At 36.3% G+C, this 23,897-nt stretch overlaps 1 long non-coding RNA gene across 1 annotated transcript; it reads left to right on the forward strand.

The window, feature by feature from the left end:
* The first annotated feature begins 19,863 nt into the window (after positions 1 to 19,863).
* LOC111884854 (uncharacterized) lies at positions 19,864 to 21,927 on the forward strand. The gene is made up of 3 exons (XR_002847916.3): positions 19,864 to 20,514; positions 20,595 to 20,675; positions 20,849 to 21,927. It is a non-coding gene; the product is annotated as an uncharacterized LOC111884854 (long non-coding RNA).
* Positions 21,928 to 23,897: the final 1,970 nt, after the last annotated feature.

Below are 23,897 nucleotides of genomic sequence, written 5' to 3' on the forward strand. Positions count from 1 at the left end.
GTCTCAATTTTGTATCCCCAAACAGAAGTTTAAGAGTTTTAGCTCATGATTGAAGTAAATAACAACAAATAAACGAATTCTAATTGTCTAGCCATAATGGAAAACAAAAGATTAAGTAGAATGATGAAATTTGCCTCAAATCTCCTTCGAGATTGGATTCTAGCTTGTATCTTCGTTCTCTAGGGTTTTTCTGGTTCTTCAATCACAGCTAATCTCTCCAAAAGGGTTCCAGAATTCTCCCCTGTCGATCTGAGAAGTTATCTTTATATTTGCGAAACAACTCGTCGAGTCAGGTGCCGACTCGCCGAGTCCATCTCTCAATCCCCGTATGCGATTAGTCTCTGGGTCTTTGAGTCTTTATCTTCTCGAATATTCGATCAGACTCGCCGAGTAGACGACCCTACTCGCTGAGTAGGTGTTGTTTTTGGTGTTTTCCTTCTTTGTTCAATTCCCGAGCTCCCAATCGCTTCTCCTACTTCCTTTTGCTTCTGAGCTTCACTTTTGGACTGAAATCATAATTCAAACACTTTTAAGTACCTTTTGTCCATGATATGCAATAATTTAGCTAATAAATGATAAAAAAAAAATTTATACTTAATATGAACTAAATATGCACATATCACTGGTCATGCTGGTCAACGGCATGGTTGGTTGATTCTAGAAAGGATTGAATGCCTGGAATTCTTTGCATTTCTTGGTTAGGGTTGTTGCCTTGTTGTATATGTCCGGACAATGTACTCCTAGGCGGAGTATTTTGCCGGTGAGAGCTCGAGCACCTTTGTGTGCCGCAACGTCTCCGGAATGACTTTCTTCCAGGAGCGTCTGTCCTTCTGTCTTAGAGATGCACTTTAGACATGGGCTTAATTACCCTATTCGATACAGTTGGGTGTCTTTGATTGTGAAATGTGACACCCTGACCCTGACTTTCCTTGCTTCTTCTAGGTGGCCCGAGAGTACGCCATGAGGCAAGTAATCAATGTATGGCTTGGTCCATTATGGGATAGTCGATGCTGTGTTAACCTTTGGTTATCAATGTTTCTCTCTGGGGGCATTTCGACTAACACTTTCTTTGTTAGGTGATCATAGGATGTTGAGGCTAGCTTGTTGAGAGCATCTTCCCTCGCATTCTTTCCACGAGAGATTTGCTTTATTCAAAAGTTTTTCAATCCGCTTGTTAAGCTGCAGACTGCATCCAGGTATTTCTGCATCCTTGGATCTTTTGCTTCATATGTTATGTTTATCTGGTTTGTGATAAGTAACGAATCAATGAAAGCTGCTAATTGCTTTACACCAACCTCCTTTTTCAACCTCAAGCCCGCTAGAAGTGCTTCATTATTAGATACCTAGAAATTGACTCGTAGTGCATAAGTGATTTCTTCGCACTTGGGGCTTTGAAGGATCAGGCCTATGCCTGAGTCTTCCTTACTTGCCGCACCATCGGTGTATAACTTCCAAAGTTCCTTGTCGGCTTCAGGCTCCAATGGGTCGACGAAGATTGTCGTCAGTACTCCATTGATAGTAACTGGGATTTCGACTAGGAAATCTGCGAAGGCCTAGGATTTGATGCTAGTCTGGGGGTGATAATTGATATCGTGCTTGCCTAACTCTATGGCTCAATTGGCCAGTTGCCCAGACTTTTTCGGCCTTAGCAGAACTTGGTTTATCGGATAGCTGGTTAGGAAATCCACCTTGTAGGCTTGAAAATACCATTGTTGCCTCCTGGCAGCGTATACCAAGGCAAGGACCACTTTCTCTAAGGCCGGGTAATTAACCTCTAGCCCTTGCAAGGCCGTACTCACAAAGTGGATGGGGACCTGTTTAACTTCCCTTTCCACCATCAACACAGAGGATATAACTTCTTCTGAAGTTGCTAAATACATAAGTAGTGTCTCCCCTGGTAGCGAGCAAGCGCGAGCTGGTAGTTTGTGTAAGGTGTCTTTCAGTCGTTGCAATGCTTCGTTTGCTTTTTTTGTCCATTTGAACTGCTTTTTGTCTAAGTACCCTTTGAGGTTGTGGTATAGAGGAAGCGCCATTTCTACGGATTTGCCGATGAATCTTACAAATGTCGTTAGCCTACCGTTGATCTCTTGCACACCCTTGAGGTTGTAGGGAGTTTTCGACTCGAGGAACTCTTGAATTTTGATGGGATTTGGCATGATCCCTTCCTTCGATATCAGATACCCAAGGAATTGACCTTCCTCTACACTTAAGGTACACTTAGTTGGGTTTAACCTCATATGTGCTTTAGCTAGCATTTTAAAGTTTCTTCCACATCATGGATTAGAGTTTATTCGTTACAGCTCTTGATTACCATGTCATCAACGTAGACCTCGATATTTCTTCCGATTTGATCAACGAATATCTTGTCCGTTACTCTCTGATATGTAAAGCCCGCATTTTTCAGTCCAAATGGCATTTTCTGTTAGCAGAAAGTGCCCTTCTCGGTGTGAAAGGTTGTTTTCGCCTCGTCCTCTCGTTTCATCTGTACCTAATGATAAAATTTGTATGAGTTAAGGAAACATTTCAACTGAAACCCTTTAAGTGATTAGACTTTCTGATCTATCTCCGGAAGGGGATAACAATCCTTTGGACAAGTTTTATTAAGGTCTGAGTAATCAATGCACATTCGCCATGACCCATTGGCTTTCTTTACCATAACATGATTTGCTATCCATGTCGGGAACATTACTTCCCTAAGTATGCCAGCACTTACTAGGTCGGCTACGTTTGCATTTATAGCCTTGTTTCGGTCTTCCTCCTGGCCCCTCTTCTTTTGTATGACAGGATTGCTTCCAGGCATGATATTGAGACTGTGCTCTATAACCTGTCAGATATGTTGGCTTCCAGGAGAAAACAATGGAATATTGCTTCAAGAGCGCTACCAGTCATTCATTGGTCTCGCCTGATAGATGAGTGTCGATTCGCATGAGCTGCTCTGGGTATTCCACGTTTATTTGGTGTTGTTCAGTGGAACAACCATCCTTTGACTTTTTTGGTGCTCGCACCAACTCGGGAACAACTATAATCTGATGGCAGTGCTGCGCCCTGGTATTTGTGAAGATGATTGTTGTTGATCCCTAGCGTGTGCTAAATATAACTATGACATGTATCGTTGATGGCACGAACTGTAGTAGGGAGATTGCTGACCATCTAAGCAGAATATTGTGTTCTGCTGGAAACTGGATCACAGAGAATTCGATTTTTCTTGTGACTCTATCCCTTTCATCATGACTAAACAACTTTAAGGGCAGCCGGATAGTGCCCAATGGCCATAAGTTGTGACCAGTGAACCCCACCAACGAACCTCCGTTTGGGGGCCTTATCCCCTCCTTCCATTCTTCTGGTATTCTCCTGAAACAATGCTCATAGAGTATTTCGGAGCAACTACCATTGTCAATGTATATTCGATGGATTTTCGTATGACGAGTGAATCCAGATATGAGGAATGGATCCCGCAGATCCTAGTTCAACGGCCTGAGATTGCTGCTCAAAAAAGTGATATTAAGTAGATTTCTTGAGAGCACCTCTATATATCATCCTCCATTTGGTGAGTTGCGTTTCTCTTACGGGATTTAGAGATAGTGAGTACCTCGGTGCCATCATACAGAGGTTCCTGCAGCAGATCGGGATATGCTATCGCCATCTGAGGCAGCGAACCTTCTGACAACAGTTGTCGGAAACTGCTCTGGAGTACTAACTCTGCTATTTCTATCATAATTGGTGGGAACTATTCCATTAGCACCTAGATTAGGGCCTGTGTTCTACACTCACGGTGGTGGTCATTGTTTTCTATCACCGGTATTCTGAACAGATCTTCTACTACCGTCCCAAATGCTGTTGGGTTTAAATCCCCCTTTTGTAGAGAACCAATGTCGTGTATTGGTTGTATCACTCGATGGATACGTCTGGATGGCGCCAAATGTTGTGACATGCTCTACAGGGAGCTGGTTAATTAGAGACAGGTTTGTCCTGGAGTTTTTTCCTAAGAACACAACACAGATGAATAATTAAAGGACGACCAGGGTGTTGGATAAGGTGTCTAAGTCCATAACTATTTCTGGTATGTACTTGACCCGATTTAGCATGGTCCATTTGGGTTGCATGACATCATGCATTTGGATAAACTAAAATGAGAGAAATAACACTTATGGTTTATTAATATATTATAATTTCTAATATATTAATAATATTATTTAATTAGTATTGATCAAAAATTAATTTAAAATCAATTAAGTGATCAAGAAAAGGTGACTAATTAAATATATGGGTTGATTGTGTAAGTCAACCATACTTGTATAGTGGGCTAAATGCTCCATGGATTATGAAGTTGGGATTAGACCCATTGGATGCTCCATGGATGCCCCATGGAAGTGTAAACCCATGGGTCATGGAAATGAAGAGTCATGACAATTAGGGTTTACATGGTGTAACCCTAATTGTAAGACACTATATAAGGATCATCATGTTCACCAAAATCGGCCACTTAAGCAAGAGTGAGAGGGCATTGCCGATTTTCTAAGTGTGTAACATTTCTCTCAAGTCATTCCAAAAAGCATTTGGTGTTGTGTGAGACATTTGATGCATCACACTTGGGATGATAGGCTCATAAGGTTTTTCAAGAAATCCAAATTACTATAAGGCAGGTATTTCTAGCTAGCTTTTATGTTTAAAGTTCCCCATGTATGTTAGATAGGATTAAGAACCTTGGAAATAAAATTTTGCATATATTTTAGACAAACATAGATCCAAGGTTTCTAGGGTTGCATGTACACCTTAGAAGTGTTAGAATGCTCCAAACCCTTCACAGGGGTTCTCCCGGGACGCCGCTCTGACGATCAAGTTAGTCTTTTCTTAGAGAGAGTTTAGGGTAAATTGTATGTGGAAGAAGATGGATCCCTTCCTTAGATAGGAAGAGACCCTTTTATACATATTACTAATAGAATGAAGTGACTCTCCCATGGGGAAGTGAGACGTGACACCCTCTTATTGGGAGAAGTATACCCACAATAACTAACTGTCAGGTGACGTTAGCTCTGGGCGTCATCAGGCTCCTTATCATGACTTGATTGGTCATGAGAGAATGAGAAGATCACGATGAATATTCTTCCTAGTGAGGGGAAGCGAGCTGCCAACTCAGCGCTGGCCTACTAGAGCCAAGACCGGGTCCCCGCCAGGGCCCTGGCTTGATAACGTCCCATCAGTGCTTTCCATCAAGTTTAATGTGGCCGCATACGGTAACGTTAACACTTACTTTCTAATCCTAGTATGGTGATCTTGAGAGATCTTTCCTAAAGAATCTTTTTCAGCAGTATGATAATATTTTGGGGGTAGTACAAAAGTAATTGGATAGGCACGACAGTACAATAGTACTTGGATAAGCAAGGTTATGTTGGATAAGGTGTCTAAGTCCATAACTATTTCGGGCTTGTACTTGACCCGACCCGGCATGGTCCATTTGGGTTGCATGGCACCATGCAATTGGATAGACTAAATGAGAGAAATAACACTTGGAGATTATTAATATATTATAAGTTCTAATATATTAATAATATTATTTAATTAGTTGATCAAAGAATTAATTTGGAATTAATTAAGTGATCAAAGGATAACTAATTAAATATATGGGTTGATTATGTAAATCATCCATATCTTGTATAGTGGGCTAAGAGGCTCCATGGATTATCAAGTTGGGTTCTACCCATAGGATGCTCCATGGATGCTCCATGGGAGTTACAAACCCATGGGTCATGGAAATGAAGAGTCATGACACATTAGGGTTTACATGGTGTAACCCTAGATGTGCCAACACTATATAAGAGTCCCATTCTCCACAAAATTGGCAACAAAAGTTGAACACTAAGAAACTAGAGGGCTTGGCCGATTTTGAGAAGTGTGTGTTATCTCAAGAGTCTTTCCAAGAGCATTTGGTGTTGTGTGAAGCATTTGAGGCATCACACTTGGGGTGCTAGGCTCACAAGGTTTCAAGGAACTCAAGCAACAACAAGGTAAGTTATTCTATCTATGATTCAAGTTAAAATTATTCCCCATGTATGCTAGATAGGAATATAACCTTGGAATTCAACTTTGCATGATAATTAGACAAACATAGATCCAAGGTTATTAGGGTTGCATGTACACTTAGGAAGTGTTAGAATGCTCAAAACCCATCAGTGGTATCAGAGCCAGGTTTGTTTGTTTGTTATTTGTGCTTAAAAGTTGAAGAAAGTCGAAATTTCTGCTGTCTGACTGATGGACTCGGCGAGTCCATGGGGAGGACTCGTCGAGTTCATGTGTATCTTCAACCTACTCGGCGAGTAGGTTTGTGCACTCGGCGAGTAGGGTCGACAGAGTGCAGAATTTCGACTTGAGTTGCTGGAAATGGATTAGAATCATTACCCTAAAATGTTTTGGTACTTGAAAACTTGTTTTAGAAGGTGTAATGTCTTTTCTAACTCATTTACAACAACTAGTTATCAAAATTACAAAGATTAAATGTGATTTTGATTCTTGAAAGTGTTCATATTCATATTCTTGTTCTTATGATGTTTAGATGATCATAGGAATTATTTGTAACCTATGTGGTAGATTAATTCATGATCATAATGTGTTTTAATGGAGTCCATAACTTGTCCTCAAGTTATGGAAAACCAAAAGTCTCTTGGATTAAAAAAACCATTAAAAGAACACAAGAGTTAGGAAAAATGAAAAGTCCTCATTTTATTACTCTATTAAACTCATAAGTTACAAGAAATGAAAAGTTTTGAAAGTTTACAAAACTTGCCCTCAAGTTTTGGAACAAGTAAAGTTAAGTTAAAACTTTAGTTCCAACCCCTAGAATTTTAAAAGTTAAAATTCAACCCTTATACTTATATTATTATGAGTTAATAATTATATATATGTATAAGAACAAAGTCGTCTTACCGCTAGTACGCCTCATTCACGAAGCCGGTCTATAAGGTGGGTATAAGGTTGTTGCCTATAAAATGGTGACTTAATGGGTGTCCACTCTCACCCACCGCTTGCTTGATCGGTGGAGGGTCGTTAGCCGAACGGGTAAGACAAGGACTAATTAATTCTCATTCAAAGTATGATGAATATTATAAAGTAACTAAATGTTTTATTAAATTCCCAATCTTAGTTACTTTAGGAAAAATGTGAATAAGGTGCTATTCCATGAAATTACACTTTACACTTTGATTAAGTCGTTGGTGGAGCGTGTGTGGTTAACCGGCACACTAACTTGGACTTAACAAGGTAGGTAAAGGGTGACTTAGGGTTTATTATAGTATCGATGGAGCGTGTGTGGTTAACCGGCACATCGATTGAGTGATAAACTTTAAGGGTACCAAGTGATTTGCATGGTTACTTCACACCTCGTTTTGTGATCCTCGGTATCCCAGTCACAAAACTTGGAGGGCACACTCGAGATTGAAACATGCCTTTGAAAAGTTCATTGAATCTCAAAGAATCTAGGAATTTCTAAGAACCATTCAAAAACCTAATACTAAAATATTGCGGTTTTCGTGGTGGAAATTGGTGAATCGTCATTCACCGACCTTTCAAATATGATATAGCTTAGATTACGGCATACCTCTTCTAAGTTATATTATATTGTGATTGGATCCTAGCCTTAATATTACATTTGGGTGTTTTATTAAGGACTCTCTTATATCTAAACTAATCTTGTCCTCTTTCCTTCAGATGTCTTTCAACAATGCTTCTGGCTCTAATCCTAATGGCTCCTTTACCCTTATGAACTTGTGTGGGAAAGTCACCTTTGATGGATCCAACTTCAATGAGTGGATCAGAAACATCAAGATGATTACCCGCTACGAGGACAAAGAATATGTCCTTGACAAGGAGCTTAAGGAGATTGATGAGTCCACTACAACTCCTCAGGAGATCGCTGAATTTCGGGCACATGAAAGGGATGCTACGAAAGTGGCTTGCATCATGACGGCCACGATGACAGCGGAACTCCAAAAGTCTTATGAGGATTTCTACCCTTATGACATGCACCAAGATTTGATGGAAAGATACCATCAAAGTGCAAGACAAGAGAGGTATGAAATCATCTGCTCCATGATAACAACCATGATGAAGGACGGGGAATCCGTCACGAGCCACATGCAGAAAATGCAAAGGTATGTGGATCGTTTGCTGAAGCTTAATGTGAACTTCCCGGAGGATCTTGCAATAGATATTATTTTGCATTCCTTACCATCGTGCTATGATCAATTCCGCATGACATATCACATGAACAAGGAAGAAGTCACCCTCAGCAAACTTCAGGGACTTCTCAAGACCGCAGAATCAGGTCTTAAGGGGAAGTCGGTTGCTATCACTTCTACTCAAAACTCTACTCCGGTTTTGGCAATTGGGAAGAATCGATGGAGGAAGAGAAAGAGATCCTCGAAGGGTACCAAGGCTCGGACCCTTGATGGCTCTTCTTCAAGTGGAACCAAGAAAGGTTTCATTACTCCTTCTGACCCAAAAGAGGCTGAATGCTTCTATTGCCATGAAAAAGCTCATTGGAAGCGGAACTGCCCAAAATACCAGCAAGATGTGAAGGATGGGAAAGTTAAACCCAACCATGCAGGTATTTACACTATCATTTCTAATAACTCACCCCGTTCTAATTCTTGGGTCCTTGATACCGGGTGTGGTATTCACATTTGTTGTGACTTGCAGGGACTAAGAAGAAGTGAGGATGTGGAGCAAGGAAGGATAAACTTGATCATGGGGAATAGGAAACCTATACCTGTTACCAAGATTGGAGTTTATACTTTATCGCTAAGTAGTGGGTTTAGTTTAGATCTGAATAAGTGTTGTTATTCGCCAGGAATGGCAAGAAATATTATTTCCTTCCATGCTTTGTACAAACAAGGGTTTACCTTTTCATTTAATAATGAAGTTGGTTCTATTGATGCTTTCTTTAATAATGTTCTTTATTTTAAAGCATTACCTTGTGATGGTGTGTATGAAGCTGTATCTATTGTTGATAACTTAGGAAATAATGTTTTGTGTATTGATTCTACTAATAATAACTTGGATAAAGCATCATTATGGCATTGTCGTCTTGGACATATAAGCAAGAAGCGCATAGGCCAACTCCAAAAGGATGGAGTCTTGGAGTCGTTTGACCTAAAGTCAGATGATAGTTGCGAATCATGCTTACTTGGAAAAATGACAAAGTCACCCTTCACAGGTTCGTGTGAGAGGGGTGAAGGTTTGTTGGACCTTATACACACGGATGTGTGTGGACCATTCAAACATGCCACAAGGGATGCTAATCGTTATTATTTGACTTTTACTGATGATTATAGTAGATATGGATATGTCTACTTGATCAAGCATAAGTCAGAGACTTTCGAGAGGTTTAAGGAATTTAAACAGGAAGTCGAGAATCAATTGGGCAGGAACATTAAGATGCTTCGATCCGATCGTGGAGGTGAGTATCTTAGTTCAAAGTTCCTCGACTATCCAAGGGAATGTGGGATAGTCTCACAATTGACACCTCCCAGGACACCACAGTTGAATGGTGTGGCTGAGAGGCGTAATCGAACCTTGTTAGATATGGTTCGTTCCATGATGAGTCGAGCTACGCTACCAATCTCATTCTGGGGGTATGACTTAGAGACTGCCGCCCATATTCTTAATCTAGTCCCTACAAAGAAAGTTGCCAAAACTCCTCACGAGATGTGGACTGGTAAAGTACCTAAACTAGACCACATCAAGATTTGGGGTTGCGAGGCTTTCGTGAGACGCGAGACTCATGATAAGCTCGAACCTCGAAGCGAGAGGTGTATTTTCATCGGTTACCCACAGCGATCCTTTGGTTACCTCTTCTACAGACCTAGTGACAATGTGGTCTTTGTAGCAAGAAGAGGTGTCTTTCGAGAAAGAGAGTTTATAAGCCAAGGAGACAGTGGGAGGCAAATTGATCTTGAAGAAATTCAAGAATCAAGCGGTGAAGGAACTTTAAACTCTAGCCCTCAACTTGAGGAGGAAACTCCTGTTGAGCCAATTGACAAATCTGTACCTCTGAGACGTTCCACGAGAGTTAGGAGTGCACCTGAGCATTACTATGGATTCCATATTACTGCAGAAGGTGAGACACTTATTAGTGATCAGACACTAGTAAGTCAAGATGACCCTAACAGCTACGAGGAAGCCATGGCAGGCCCCGAGTCTGCTAAATGGAAAGAGGCTATGGATAGCGAGATACAATCCATGTATGACAATCAAGTTTGGAACTTGGTTGAAAATGTATCAGGTCGTAAGACAGTAGGGTGCAAATGGGTCTTCAAGAAGAAGACCGACATGGATGGTAAAGTACACACTTATAAGGCTAGACTGGTTGCAAAGGGCTTCTCTCAAATTCCTGGAGTGGATTATGATGAGACCTTTTCTCCGGTAGCCAAGATTAAGTCTATTCGGGTTCTGTTAGCCATAGCTGCATTTCATGACTATGAAATATGGCAAATGGATGTCAAAACCGCTTTCCTTAATGGAAAGTTGGCTGAAGATGTTTACATGAGTCAGCCAGAGGGTTTTGTCAGCAACGAGTACCCTAATAGAGTGTGTAAGCTTGAGAAATCCATTTATGGATTGAAGCAAGCACCTCGCAGATGGAATCTTTGCTTTGATGAAAAGGTCAAGGAATTTGGCTTTTCTAGGAGTGAAGATGAATCTTGTGTGTATGTCAAGGCTAGTGGGAGTATAGTTAGCTTTTTGGTATTGTATGTGGATGACATACTACTCATAGGAAACGACATTCCAACCCTGCAGGAAGTAAAGTCCTGGCTTGGGAAGTGTTTCGCTATGAAGGACCTTGGTGAAGCTGCCTATATTCTAGGGATAAGAATCTTGAGAGATCGGAGTAAAAGACTAATTGGACTTAGTCAGAGTACCTACTTGGATAAAGTGCTGAAGAGATTCAGCATGCAGGATTCCAAGAAAGGAGAGTTACCCATCCAGAGTAACACCAGATTGAGTAAGACACAAAGCCCTAGCACTGAGGCTGAGATAGCATAAATGAGTCGAACACATTACGCTTCGGCTGTAGGATCGATCATGTATGCTATGACGTGTACTCGACCCGATGTAGCTTTTGCCTTGAGCATGGTTAGCAGGTATCAGGCGAACCCTAGCAAGGCACACTGGACTGCGGTAAAGAATATCCTCAAGTACCTACGGAGGACTAAGGACTGGGTTCTTACCCTCGGTGGGAGTGATGACTTGAGAGTTGTAGGGTATAGTGATGCTAGCTTCCAGACTGATAGGGATAATTTCCGCTCTCAGTCAGGCTGGGTCTTTACCCTAAACGGAGGAGCAATTTCTTGGAAGAGTTCCAAGCAAGAGACAGTGGCAGATTCTACTTGTGAGTCAGAGTATATTGCAGCTAGTGAAGCAGCAAAGGAGGCGATATGGCTGAAGAACTTCATTGGAGACCTTGGAGTTGTACCAGCTATTAAAGAGCCAATGGAGATTTTCTGTGATAGTGAAAGTGCTGTTGCCTTAGCCAAGGAACCAAGGGATCATGGGAGATCCAGACACATCGACAGAAAATACCATTTCATTAGACATCGGATCGAAGAAGGACACCTCGTGGCAAAGAGGGTATCATCGGATGAGAACCCAGCAGATCCCCTCACGAAGGGACTGAGTAGGGTTAAGCATCTTCAGCATGCTCGAAGCATAGGGCTGAAGGATGATATAAGTTTTAGTAGTTAGATAACCCGGAAATTTGTAAAGTGTAATTGACATTTGATGATGAATAAAAGGTGTTTTATTTATGAGTAAAGTGTTGCTATCTCTTGTCAATCGTTTACTATATTTCTTTTGCATGTTTTGACTTTCAGAATAATTTTGTTTGGCATAACATATTATTCAAACCTCCACAGTCAGTCATATGTTGGAAGTAGATATGAATCAAGATTGTCATGTTTGGTTGTAGAGGTCTAAGGTGTTGGACAAGGCTACAACAATCATGAGTGCTCATAAGTTCTGAGCATTGGACACAACCCACGCTCACTGGAATCACTTCATGGAATTTTATCTCGAGTGATCGTGAGACGGTAATATCATATAAGTCTTCAAACCTAGAGATATGATTTGTTACTTACAAGTTGGTTATGCATTGACTGTATGAAACCGCATTGGTAACTCGATGTTATAAAACGTACTTTTGTGTGTAATTCAATAAGTGGTAGAACAAACATATGAGTCGAAGTTTATCTGTTCCTTCTTGGATTAGAAGCTGATATCTGGGCCCCTCGATGATTTTGTTTTGACCAATGTACCAAATCCCGGTCAGAACTAAGTTGATGTGTTCAATTAAGTTCTATGTCAAACAAATCGGAAATCGGGAAACAAATGCTGGACAATAAGCAAGACATGTTCCATGTATTTTTCCGGGTGATATCTAGAACAGAGGATTATATGATCACTTATCTTAAATGGCGTATCATTATCTTCTCAGTTCCGAGAGACCTTGAAAGAGCTACGATTGCCGGTCGGTTCCTGAAGTACTAGAGATATAGTTATTAGACTTATCCAAGTGGGAGACTGTTGGATAAGGTGTCTAAGTCCATAACTATTTCGGGCTTGTACTTGACCCGACCCGGCATGGTCCATTTGGGTTGCATGGCACCATGCAATTGGATAGACTAAATAAGAGAAATAACACTTGGAGATTATTAATATATTATAAGTTCTAATATATTAATAATATTATTTAATTAGTTGATCAAAGAATTAATTTGGAATTAATTAAGTGATCAAAGGATAACTAATTAAATATATGGGTTGATTATGTAAATCATCCATATCTTGTATAGTGGGCTAAGAGGCTCCATGGATTATCAAGTTGGGTTCTACCCATAGGATGCTCCATAGATGCTCCATGGGAGTTACAAACCCATGGGTCATGGAAATGAAGAGTCATGACACATTAGGGTTTACATGGTGTAACCCTAGATGTGCCAACACTATATAAGAGTCCCATTCTCCACAAAATTGGCAACAAAAGTTGAACACTAAGAAACTAGAGGGCTTGGCCGATTTTGAGAAGTGTGTGTTATCTCAAGAGTCTTTCCAAGAGCATTTGGTGTTGTGTGAAGCATTTGAGGCATCACACTTGGGGTGCTAGGCTCACAAGGTTTCAAGGAACTCAAGCAACAACAAGGTAAGTTATTCTATCTATGATTCAAGTTAAAATTATTCCCCATGTATGCTAGATAGGAATATAACCTTGGAATTCAACTTTGCATGATAATTAGACAAACATAGATCCAAGGTTATTAGGGTTGCATGTACACTTAGGAAGTGTTAGAATGCTCAAAACCCATCAGGTTATACAATAGTACTTGGCCAGACATGGCAGGCACGATAGTATAATACTACTTTAGACATAGCACGACAATACAATAATACTTGGATAGGCACGACGGTACAATAGTACTTTGTTAAGCACGACAGTCAAATCATACTTCGCTAGACACAACAGGTATGGCAGTATAATAATACTTTGGATAAGCACAACAGGTCAAGACTTACTATTTTGCACAAATCTCACTTAACCTGTTGCAACCACTAACTTACACAACCCTACTACAACCTCTCATTTATTATTATCCACAACCCTTTACTACCCAATTATATGATTAAGTACATTACTAGATCTAGTAACAATCATATCATATCATACAAATATATTAAACACAACAAAATTAGCACACATAGCATTTAAGCAATTAGAATACTTTTATCTTTGTGTAAATTTGAAAGTAACTATGCACTCACATGTTAATGTGATGACTGAAAAGTTGGGCAGCCCTTCGCTTCAACACTTAGCCTTTCCTTTGATGTGACCTGTGTCGATTTGAAATTGTCATATACAGTCTCAAAATCTGTTCTTCCATTTCTATCCAATCATTTTCTCTTCCCGCCGAAGCTGTCGAACTTAAGGGGGACGAAGTCCAACCTGCCCCAGTCGGATGCCTCCCAACCTATCTTCCATAGATTTCTTCTTTCGTACTCCTTCCTCCCTTATATATACGAAACCATTTGCTAAGATTTATGAGAGTTGGGTAAATTATAATATAAAAGATTGTAATTGAACTTTTTCATCATTTCTTAGCATGGTATGAGTTTTCACTTAAACCATGAACTATTTTTTAATGCCTTAAGTTTTTTTTTCTGATATGTGCAATGAACTTGTATTATAACTAAAAAACCGTATACTAATATTTAATTTTTAAACTTTAAAATAAACATGATATATATATATATATATATATATATATATATATATATATATATATATATATATATATATATATATTATCCTTTATTATATAAGTTATCTAAAAAATTAAATTTTTTTAATGTAATAAATAGATATTGATTGAATAGACGTTATTTTATATTATATTATATTATTTGATATTCATGAGATTTCTATAAATAAATTAGTAGTTTGGGTGATATAAACATATTCTCTTATTATCTTATCAATATAAAAACCTCAAAAAATATTAATAATGTTGAGGTCATATTTTATGAATTTTGAATTGAATGTTTATGTTCATTTTATGCTTTTTATTATTTTTTTTGTTATGTTTGTTTATTTATGATCATTTATATCCATTAGTTTATATTCATTTATTATCTTAACGAACATAAATGAATGAACACAAACAATAAAATATGTTCATTTATCTGTGTGTTCATCCATTTTTTTTTCTTTAACTTAAATGACCAAACATTAACGAACCATTGTTCATGTTCATTCAGTTCATTTACGGTCTTAGTTTTAAAAATAAAAAACACTTATACCAAGATATAATAACAATATAAAACTAAAACGCTGAAATATAAACGTAAACAATGGAATTCAAGTTTTGAACCAATTCAATACAATGCACTTCTATAGGTGCCACTAAACTTGAAGTCCATAACCATTAGGGATAATGACTTGAGAGGATAACGTACTTTAGCTTTTGGTAACATCTGGTCACTAACTTATTTTTCGTGTTTTTTTAAAATTTAAACTTGTTGAAACGTTTATGTTATACCATTATGACCGATAATAGTGGGTTTTTCCGGTTTCTGGCCAAGTATGATTTTCCGGTCATCTTTATTTGGGTTTGTTTCATAGGTTCAGATGTACTCAACTCAAAAACCATAAATTGGATTAACTCAAACAATATAAGAACTCTGATGGTCTGATGCAACAACATAAATGTGATGTACTTGTATTATTATGTGAACGATTTTCTGAAAAGTTTTGGTTTGAACACAAATTTTCAAAGATGTAATGGTGGTTCATCAAAACATATCTCAAAATTTTAAGGTTTTATGGGTTTCAATGGTGGTTGATAAAAACTCATCTCTGAAACAAAACCCATATCAGATGTGCTCATCATCTGTGTCACTGAATTGAAAAACCAGAGTTAGAATACGAACAAACGAAAAACGAGCTTGAATTTGAAAAACGAACCAATAACTTGTTCTTGTGTTCATCATGTGTGTAGAACACAAAAATACCTAAATCTATGGGTTTGGATATGAAAGGAAGCTTGAAATCTAAAATGAATCTTTAAAATCTGAAAGAGTTACAGCTCTGCCATGGATGAACGAGATTAACAAAAAAGAGCATTTGAAAACTTTTCCCTTAAAACCCAGATCTGAACCATAAGTGTTAGGGTTTGGCAGATCGAAGCTTGGTTTTGTAGAAAATTAGAAGTAAGAAAGGCGGCGTTCCAGAGAAGACGGTGACGTTCTTAAAGGGTTTACAGATCGCATGCTACGATTTGTGAGTTCATTTTTGTGTGTTCATGTTCATCTACAAATTCATCAACTTCGAATTTTCACACACAAACACCAAGAACACACAGTTGGGGTGTGTTTTGTGAGTTTATTTTCTGATTTTTGTGTCTAATTCCTTCAATAAAATCTAGATTAAAAGTGTGGTCGGAGGTAAGGAACGCTGAAAATGTCGCCTGAGAAGATGACCAGGAAATTATACTTGGCCAGAAACCATGTCGGGAACCGGAAAACCAAATGTTACCGGTCATAATGGTATAATGTACATATTTCAACAAGTTCAAAGGTTAATAAAGCACAAAATATAATTTAGTCACCAAATGTGACCTAAATATAAAGTACGCTGCCCTCTCAAGTCATTATCCCTAACCATTAGTATGTTTATTAATCTCAATTTACTGTAAATCTAATTAACAAATAATTGCAAATATAAATAGTAAGTTTTGAAAATTTAATAAAAATAAAAGGGTGTAAACTGAAAATAAAGATATATTAAAAATATATATCTCAAAATTATTGTCCACAAATAAAAAATACACAGATTAAGAAAACATTAATTACACTAACTTTATTAAATTAAATGACAGTCTTACCCTTTTGTTGCATTTAATTTCATGGTAGTTTAACTAATAATGAGAGACATTTTGGAAAAATGATTATTTATTTTTAGAAGTAGGCTATTTATTTTGGGACAAACCAAAAATAAAACATAGACTATTAATATGGGATGAATGGAGTAATATTGATATTCACGATAAATGGGTGAAGAGGTAACACAATTCATCCATTTAAGCTTGTCTGAGAGGGTAATATTGTTTATATCGTGTACACAGTTGGCCACTCAAGTTTTTTTTTTGTTCAAAAATGACCATTTAACTTGTTTTAACTGTCAGTAAAAGGTCCTCATGACCAACTTTAATAGGTATAACTGGTGATCTCCCTAATTTATGATGCTTAATTTTTTTAGATAACTAGGAAAATTACTTGGCATATTATGTGTTTTTCTTCCCGTTATACCAACTCTTAGGGCACAAAACCTTCGTTACTCACGAACCCTCCATCATTCACCTTCTTGATCGATCGCAGACGTGAAGAGAGCAACAACAGGATATGCAAAAGAACCCACCTTCGTTATTGTTGATTTCGACTACAATGGCACTTTCTCGCCCAAACGCCTAGTGTATTTTGATCATCATAGAGAATTTTGGATAGACTGAACAATTTGAAATGACTCTTTTACCCTTTTCATTTGTTTTTTCAATATTTTTTAATTAAAAACAAACGCAACCCACCCCACCCCATTCCACCCTCACTCCTTAACTCTTCTTAATCTCTCGTTCTTCATCCTCTCTTATGCCAAAAACTTAATGTTGGAGCCCCCACCTTTTCTCTGGAGAGGAATCATCGGAGCCAGAGATGAAATTCACCACAATTTGTTGGATTCGTCGTCCCCACACTTCTCCCCTCCCTATCTCCAACTTCCCGTTGTTATCCTTACCAACACGATCACCACTTCATCACCTCCAACCATAGCTCCGCCCCCACTTCATTTCCTATGGAGAGGTGAGATTTGAAACACTAGAAATTATACAATGTAAAAAAGGTCAAATCTTTTAGTCTGATGATGTCTACCTCCCTAACCTATGTTCTTCCCCTCTATTCAAGGAGACCTAACATCATCATCACATCCATTGCATAATACTAGTTGGTGCATCATCACCATCTTCACCATTGTTCTCGTTGTTTTGACCTAATCAACATCATCCAACTACCAGTAAAATTAAACACTCAAATAATAGCTACAACACCACCAAACAATCACCTCTCATACTAAAACCATCATAACACTTCCAACATTGATTTCTCATCATCTTAACAGACCAACACCATTGATTATAAAAGCATCAAGGATGGAGGGGAAGAAGACAATACCATAATCAGACGAATCGATCAACCAAATTTAATCCCAAAGTTTCACAAGGAAATCAGATTCTTGATGAACTAGAATCGATTATTTGCGAAAAAGAAATCAGTTTTTTGTTGTTTAGTGGTGATGATGATGGAGATTTAATGGATTGGGTGTGCGATCGTGAACAAGGGTTAGATCATCTGTGGGTTTTCCCAAGGGTGGAAAACAATGAGAGGTACAGTGAATAGTGGTTTGGTAGTCGGAGAAGCTAAAGGGGTACGATGGTCGGTCGCCTGAGAAAGTAGAGGGGCATGATAGGAGGGTCACCAGAGAAGATGAAGGTGAGGAAAATGGAAATGGAGGTGTGTGGTGTGAGATGTCGGTAGGATAAGATAAGAGAAGGAAAAAGATAACGATGTCTTTAAGGGGTTGGGGTGTGTTAGGGTGGGTTATTTTTTCATTTTGTAATTATAATATATATATATATATATATATATATATATATATATATATATCAAAGGGAAGGATAGTCTTTTTATGTTTGATAGAGACTATAACCACAAAAAGGTCTAATTTTGGACCAATGCTACAAGTTAAAAAGATTTTAAACTTCATCCACAGTTTTTTGCAAACAACATAGACCAAAATTGTAGTTTAGTCGGTATATAAAGAAGTGTTGTACAATTAATATTTTACGGTCAATCATTAGTTATTACAACATTGTTTTAAGTTTATCTTTTTTTAGTTATTTGAATATGATTATTAAAAGTTCATAAAGTTATTGAAAATCTTAATAACTTTTAGACAAAATTACATAAATAGTCGATGTGGTTTCTTAAATTCTTGATTTTTGTCCCGTACTTTTTTTTGTTTAAATATAGGGTCCAAAGAGTATTCTTCCCGAAAGGTAACTAATTGCTAAAAAAACACTATTTGTTGCACATTGCATTTCACGGGTAGATGGCTAGTATATGTGTTTGTGTTTATATATATATATATATATATATATATATATATATATATATATATATATATATATATATCTGTGTGTGTGTGTATGTGTGTTTAAAATGAATCCTCACAAAAACAGAATCATATATATATATATATATATATATATATATATATATATATATATATATATATATATATATATATATATATATATATATATATATATATCCCTATTCTAATAAATGAATAGTTTTAATCTCCATTTGACATGTGTCACTCTAATACAATTCCTCATTAATATCATACCACATGTTAAAGAGATATATTAGGCAACCTTTCAAAATTCAAATTTATTTTTTCTAATTATATTTTAAATTTGAAGTTACAATAACTTTAAAATTTTGATATATCTTATAATTAATAATTTATTTAAAGTAATTGATAAATAATTTATGAATTTTTACTATGAAAATTTATTTATTGTAACTGTGGTTCCCACGGGTTATAAACTAATATATCTCTATTCTAATAAAACAATAATTTTATTCTCCTTTTGACATGTCATCTTATTAAACCTTTTAATTAATGCATATTATATTCTTTTTTTTTGCCATGTGTCACCCTATTATGTCTCCTAATTAATAATTGCCACTTGTCAACATATTGATTATTCATTTTAAATTTTAAATTTCCCACTCTATCTACATTAAATTAATAGCATTAAAATAAAAATTAAAATAAAATTAATACAAATTATAAAGTGATATAATTTCACATATTTAATTAAATCAATGATTATAATTTTATATATAACTAAAAAATATCTTAATTAATAATTTATTTAAACTAATTGATTAATAACTTTGAATTTTTAGTATATAAAAGTTTAATTAATTTTGTAACTGTGGTTTCGATGGGTTATAAACTAATATATATATATATATATATATATATATATATATATATATATATATATATATATATATATATATATATATATATATACCCTACTTAATAAAAGAATTACTCTTTGCCACATGTCACTCTATTAGCGTTGCACCACGTGTCACTTTATTAGCCACATTGCCAATTGTCCATATCTTCTACACCTTTTGAACGCAAGTAATCAATAGAAATAGTTGTTTGTTTCATGGTAAATCGCAAGGGATCATCAATAAGATTAGAAATCGAGAAAGTATTTTGGTGTTGATATTCAAACCATCCTCAATTTTCGGTCTTCATCTTGCATTCTTCCCAAATCTGATATCGTAATTTCGTAAATCATGTGACCTCTTCCAATCTCTCACACATTATATATACCATAAAAGCTTAAAATTGTTATCTACAATAACATTTTTTTCCCTTTCATGTTTGGACACGAAGGTTTTACTTTTCGTTGCTTAGACACTCAACTTTTCATTTCCCTTCTAACTACACAAAGTTCATATCTTTTCTCATCCTTATCTTCGCTTCTCACCACCTATCTCATCCAATAACTTTCTCACTCTTCTCTCAGTTACTTTTCTCTCAACCATGGTTATTCTCGGCAGAATCGAACCATCGTCTCCGCCCCGAGAAGCGACCCTACCAATGACACAGACAGCAAACATCGGTGTAACACTCATGATTTCGACAAATATTGCCCAACTGGTCCGTTGAAAGGAGGAAAGAGGCAAAGAGGGTTTTTGGTTGAAGGAAATCCAGAGTGGACAACATAAAGCGAACCCAGGGAGTTCTTGCTTCCCTTTTTCTTCAAGAGGAACCATGAAGACAACACTCATGTGCCTCCACAACTTTCACCATCATTCGACTGATTCAAGGTGAATTCATCTATCTTTTTTCTATTCTAAACTCTTCTTTTTCATTTATTGAAGGTCCATTTTAATTTTTTGGTTTACAGTATTTCTTCTTACAAAGATTACACCACTTAAGGAGTTGGTTGAAGTGGTTCAAGTGCGAGGGGATGTTGTGGAAGAATAAGGTTTTCATTTCTACCCTTTCTTTCTAAAATCATGTATTCTTTTCATTTATAATGACAGTGAATCCATTTGTTTGTTGTGATGTTATCAATTGGTAACATGAAATGTTTTTCTTAGTAAAATTGAATATCATCCTAAATGTATTGCTGTTTTCGTATTTTTGTGGGTGAAAAAGGTACTCATTGAAAAAGGGGTTGGATTACTTTTGTTGCTGATATCTGGCTTATTTGATATCGCACATCAAGTGCTTGATGAAATTCTTCAAAGAACTGATACAGCTCTCAAAGTGCGGGTTAATTAATTTATTGTGCTGTATATATATGTATTGTTGATCTGATTTTATATAGATCTGTATCATTTTTCATTTTTATATCTCAAGCTCACAAATAAGATGTCTTTATTTTTATTAGGAAGACTATTCTAGACATTTAACTAGGGTACAGACGGTTTTTATATATTATTTTTCTTTATTAAAGGGTAGGCATGATTTCCTTGTTACTTAACGTTGTTACAAGTATGATTTATGTACTTTTGTCTTTGCTGAAGGGTATTTTAGACATTTAATATATTGTTAAAACATTTTCCTAAAGGGTACACATGATCTATGCAGGAGATGCGAAAGAAACTTGAACAACTTATAGAAAACCTCAAAAAACAAATAAACAAACTCTCCAAGGAAATTAATTAAAAATTTAGTTTTTTTTTAAAAAAAAAAATTATATTTTAACTCTTCAAAATTATATGTTTTGACTCTTCAAAAATATTTGCCCCAATAAAACGTTATAAAAAATATATTTGCCCCCTCTTTAGAAAAATTTTCGGTCCGCCCCTGAATGCGCTCCTATGTTTACTGCATCTTCCCAGAAATTATCTTTTGCTAATGTAGTGGTCCGATGCGATCATCTTTTGCTAATCTATTCCTTGCTATGTAACTGATATCAAAATCAAGAAAAGGATTTTTCACACCCCTTTCTTGTGTTGAAGACTAGGAAGACGAATAACCCCTCCCAGAAATATTTGTTCCCTTCAATTATCCGTTCTATTTTGCGTTTACTTTTGTATAGGATCTAGCCGAAGTCCATTGTATTAGACTCAAATGCATTTTATGACATTTTAATCTGCCAATAGCAACATAATAACATCACCCCAAATTTTTATAAAAAAAACAAAAACAAAGAAAGAAGGGGTCAAGTCAAATAGTCTTCTTCACAATCTACATACTGTGGCTAGGAATGTGGTACAAGGAATTCCCGGCATCTCGTGGCTTCATATGTAATATTCTTTCATAAATATTATAATATGGTTGCTTATCTATTACAGTTTCAAATACAAAAGATAACAAGCACATCTAATTCCATCTGGTTAAATATTATTATGATAACTACTCTCAAAATTCCTATGTGCAAAGCGCTTCTCCTTCTTCACCGGTCTTCTATGTGACTTTCTTTTTGGGATTAGGCAAAAACAGGATTGCATCCACAAATTATGAAGACATATCCGCACTTCAATTATTATGGACGTTGCAAAATGTTTTCTCAATCGCCATAGGATGTAAATCCATATATGTTCCTTAATTCCACTCTTCTTTTCCTTCAATTTCTCAATAGCCAGTAAGTCACGATTTTTTCAATTTTTGTTCTTTTTCCCGTTTTTGTTCAATTCATCCCAGGCCAATAACCTAACACTTTTTTACTAAAATTCAATCAATTTCTGTGCTTGATCATATTATGTATGAAGTATTTTTTTTTATGGTAGTAAGGAACACAAACATGAAGGAAGACAGTTACCTCTCTTCACCCGGACTCGCTTTGGAAAGATAACCTAAAGCATAGGAAAAACATAAGGTATTAAGGGTGCGTTTGGTTGTGGAAAATTTTCCAGTTTTCTAAGAAAAATTTTCAAAAAAACGGAAATTTTGAAAACGCGTTTGGTTCGTACAGTTTTCCAAAATTTTCCAAGAAAATGAAAATTTTCAGTTTTCCAACTTATATGTAAATTAGAAAAGTGATTTTTAAAGTTTTCCAAATTTCTAATATGGAAAATAAAAACTCCCTCGTTTCAACCAAACGCGCTTTCTAAAATTTTCATTGAAAATTGAAAACGAAAACTCAACTCTATTTTCTGAAAACATTTTCTTAGAAAATGAAAACAGTTTTCCACAACCAAACACACCCTAAGCTGTTTCTCTGTTTGCTTGTTTTTTTTTTTGGTGGGTTTTGTTGCAACAATGTGTTTAAAGTTGTATGAAACTGGAATATCACAATGCATACCACCATTTGATTAAATGCTTGGTTTAACATATTGGGAATGGGGTAATGGGAAATATGGGGACATCGAGCGCTTTGCATTGCTTCTTTATGGAACATGTACATATGATGTAATTAGGCAATATGGGCATGCTTTGTTTATCATGATGAAATTTTTGATATCTTGTCTTCCTTCCCTTGAAACTGATTTACATTTTGGATCTGTTACAAGATCAAACAATTATGCTTGAAAGTTAAAGTGTACGTTGGTGAAATCTTGAAGTTGCTTCTCAAATTAATGTGTTTGAAGCTTGAAAGTTATCTACTTAGCCTGGTAAATTGGACTTTTTTTTTTTTTTAAAATTCAAGATGATACCTTCATTGAAGGGTGTATTGGACATTTTTCATATGTAATCAAATTCTCCTTCTGGGTTTAAAGCTACTTCCAATCTCTAGATTTTGGATCTAAGAGGTAATGCATGTTGTTTAGCTGATTACCCTTCATTTTCTTCATTAATCCAGTTACAAGAACTATATCTCAGGTGCATTTTTTTTTAATATTTTTTCTTTTCAAACCGAATAACTTTTATTATTATTTACCTTTTAACTTTTTGTTGGTAAGGAGGATACAAATTTAAAAGATAACAGCTTTAATTAATGATTTTATATATGAGTGCTTTTTGTTCAAAGTCTAACACTTATCTATTTTGGAGAGGTGTTCTTAGGTTGGGTTGACAAGAACACATTAACCCATCAACAGAAGGTTTTGGAATTGATATTGTTGTTAAAAAATTCTGTCAAGGTCTTCCAGAATGATGGGTAAATAAATATACATGAACTTACATTCAATTTGTTTATGTTGTTGCTGTTTTAGTTATTATTGTTTATACTGGATAATTTACCTATTCTCACTTGTTCGATCCTTTTACTTAATTTCTGTTTCAGGTGTTGTTTCATGAAGTATTTTGCTATAGATTC

The sequence above is a fragment of the Lactuca sativa genome, chromosome 4 (assembly GCF_002870075.4).
Source record: "Lactuca sativa cultivar Salinas chromosome 4, Lsat_Salinas_v11, whole genome shotgun sequence".
NCBI lineage: Eukaryota > Viridiplantae > Streptophyta > Magnoliopsida > Asterales > Asteraceae > Lactuca > Lactuca sativa.